We start from the raw sequence: 3,411 nt of genomic DNA, 5'->3' as shown, positions 1-3,411 counted from the left end.
CTATAAAGGACACATGGACAAAACCAAGGGGGGTGGAATCAGGGGAGGGAGGTGAGGATGGCTGTGGTGGGAGGGGATGGTGAGGGGTAAATGCAGACAACTGTACTTGAACAATAAAATAATAATTAAAAAAAACTTCAGTGGCTTGTGACAAAGCTGGAAGAGGGCGCAGGGAGGAGCTCATACAGCACCTGTAGGAGAGGCATGGGGTGGTTGCCCACCCTAGATGTCTGTACATTTCTCAGAAATTTTGCCCTGACTAAAAATGGCAGCAGAAAGAGGGTAAAAGATACTGGAGAACTAGCAAAGATGGTGACACTAACACACCGTAAGAAGGGCCAGATATGAGATCAAGCAGGAAGTTCCAGGCCGAGCATTTAAATGAGAGGAGGAGTGCCAAGAAGTCTGAAAGTCAGAGAAAAAGTGTCGTCATGTGGGCAGTAAGAGAGGAGGCCTGACTTGAGAAAACAGAAGCAGATCTAACAGAGCTGTGGAGACCTGCCTAGCCACCCAGATTCATGAGAGATGCTTGGAGCTGAACTGTGACTGGGAATGCTGAGCTTCAGACTTCTGCTTTTCTGAAAGATGATACCTCTGTCTAGCATATTCTGAAATTGTCCTGGTTTGGCAAAGAGAAGCATGACTGTGTATTTTTTGGGTGTTTTTAATGGGAGCAGGACTTAACAGAAGAAATCTGCCATTATTCTAAATCTGTATCACCTTTAAATAAACAACCCCTTTCCTTTTTCACCAAACTATTGCACTGAGAGTCACACCTCTCGGCAGTGGGTAATCACACCCCACAGCTGTTCCAGAACAACATTGGTGAGGTTCTGTAACTCTATGAAGAGAACAGGTTATAGAGGGCAAGGATAAAGGCTGATAGGTATTTTATAAGGATGTATTAATGCTAATTTAGGCAAGGAATAATGCTGAATTGGACCAACATGGGAGTATTAGGGGTCAAAGAAACCGTCAAGTTCTAGATATTTTTTACGGTAAGGCTGAAAGGATTTTTTAGATGATAGGATGATGGGAAAGAGAAAGAGTGGAATAAAGCATGAGTTGACGTTCTTGACTGGGAAATGGGATAATAAAACTTCCATTTCCTGAGATGGAGAACACTCCAGAAATAGGCAATTTGGAGAGTAAAGGATCTCTTGGGAATAAATGGTTAGTAAGTTATGAGGAAACTCAGGAGAATGTGGAGTTTTGGATGTGATTCAAAGAGAAGGAATTGATCAACTGAGTCAAATGCTTCTGACAGGTCACGCGCAATAAGGACTTGGAGTTGGTTATTGAGCTTAACAAAGTGGAAGTCATAGGTGAACTTGACAAAAGCTATTCCAGTGGAAGAAAACAGCTGGTATGAGTGGGTTCTAGAGGGAATCAGAGGAGATAACATAACCATTCAGGAAGAGAAAAAGTGGAAACAATGAGTACAGGCAATTTTTTTCAGGAGTTGTTGCAGTATAAAAAGCAAAGAAACAGGGTGATAACTAGAGAAAAATATGGAGTCAAGAGGGTCTTTTCTTAATTTGGAGAAATTGTGACATGGTATTTATGTTGATGAAAAATGATCCAGTACACAAAAGAAAACTGATGATGCAAGTGAGAGGAAAATGATTATGGTGAGGTTCTTGACTAGTGGGTGGGAAAGGAGGAGTATAGGATATGAATGAATAACTCTGATTGAGAGGTCTGAATGAGAACTTTCCTACCAGTTATTTGCATCTCTAAGATGGAACTAACGGAACTTTCTAAAGTATAAACACCAGAAGGCAGAGGTGTTTGTGTGACTCATCCTGTGCTCTATCCCTAGGGCCTAGAACAGGGCCTGGAACACATGATAAGAGCTTAAGAGGTATTTGGTGAATGAGTGACTAACTTGCTTCTAAGTATTTGATGATGAAGGCCTCAGTGCTTCAAGATGGGCAGAAGAGGCTTCTGGCCTCTTTGATCTCAGGCACAGAAGGGAGATGAAGAAGGGGATATCATCATTTGGCAAGCTCCACAAAAAGATACATACTGTGCAGTGCTGTGGCTCAAAGGCCTGCCACCCTCAGATGTCCACCTGTGGCAAGGGCACCTACCCCACCAAGTGGAAGAGGAAGTATAACTGGAGTGCCAAGGCTAAACAAAGAAACACCACCAGGAGAGTTTGCATATGGCACCTAAAAATTGTATACCACAAATTCAGGCATGGATTCTGTGAAGAAACAACACCTAAACCCATGATGGCAGCTGTTGCCGCATCCAGTTCATCTCAAAGATTTCACTGATTAGTCACACAATAAATGTTCTGATTCATATATATATATGCAGAACCATGTTATACTTTTAACAATCAAAGGGAATGTATCTTAACATCAATATTTGGTTATTCAAATATATATTATATATTTTAAACATATGTTGTTACTTTTATACACAAAGTGCCTGGCAAGTAGACATACAAAAGACCTGTAGGCAGCCCCACAAACACTGTCATAAATGTGCATTAAATCTATATTCAAAACATAGAAAATGATGGTTTTGGAGGCCACAGTAATAGCTGGAGAACTGGTAAGGAAGTACATATCTGTTAAAGCAGAGTTGCAGCTTAAACCTACTGGGAGAAGGTGGATATTCTTTGAGAAAAGTAGAAAATCAGCTACTTCTAATTAAAGACAACTAGTGATGGAGTGTTTTGATTCTTAGCACAGGATGTGTTATAATGGCTTTCTCCTTAATTAATTCTAAAAGCCAGTGGCTGAAATAGGAGAGCATTATCAGCACCTGAGACTGCTCTAGGACAGTCCTGAAAAGAAGCTCCTCAGACAAAGAGGCTTTAAAACATGAAAGAAACATTCCAAAATGGATATTTAACTCAATAAATAATTTGTCCACAAGTAATCCTTTTATATTTTAATATTTTTACCAAGAATGGCGATACATAAATTAAAAATATTTCAGTTCTCTGATTTGAATAAATTCATGGTATAATAGTGAAGACTACTCAGGAAACACATTATTAAAGGGAGCACTTCGGGGATAATATAATAGCATTGTTAATGAGTATCTAGGAAAGACACTTCAGCTTGGGGAGGAAGTTCAAGAAAATTTTGTTTATTTTTATGAAAAACTTTCAAATATACCCAAAGTAAAGAGAATATTGTATATTAAACCACCATGAGCCATATCCCAGCTTCAACAGTTATCAGGATCTTGTCAACCTTGTTTCATTCATTCCTATCCCCTCATTTTTTCCTGAAGTATTTCAAAGTTAATCACAGATATTATGTCATTTCACATATAAGTAGTTAACTATGCTTATTTATTTTTTTAAATCATAACCATCATCACAATTAACAATAATAAAGACTTCTTAAAGAAGGTGACTTCTGAATGCATACCTAGAGAACATGTAGA

At 39.0% G+C, this 3,411-nt stretch overlaps 1 pseudogene; it reads left to right on the top strand.

The window, feature by feature from the left end:
• The first annotated feature begins 1,979 nt into the window (after nucleotides 1-1,979).
• Nucleotides 1,980-2,282, top strand: LOC112296289 (large ribosomal subunit protein eL37 pseudogene; annotated as a pseudogene).
• The last annotated feature ends 1,129 nt before the right edge of the window (nucleotides 2,283-3,411 follow it).

The sequence above is a fragment of the Desmodus rotundus genome, chromosome X (assembly GCF_022682495.2).
Source record: "Desmodus rotundus isolate HL8 chromosome X, HLdesRot8A.1, whole genome shotgun sequence".
In the NCBI taxonomy this organism is placed as follows: domain Eukaryota; kingdom Metazoa; phylum Chordata; class Mammalia; order Chiroptera; family Phyllostomidae; genus Desmodus; species Desmodus rotundus.
The sequence above is the reverse complement of the archived record's forward strand: the minus strand, read 5'-3'. Positions and strand labels throughout refer to the sequence as shown.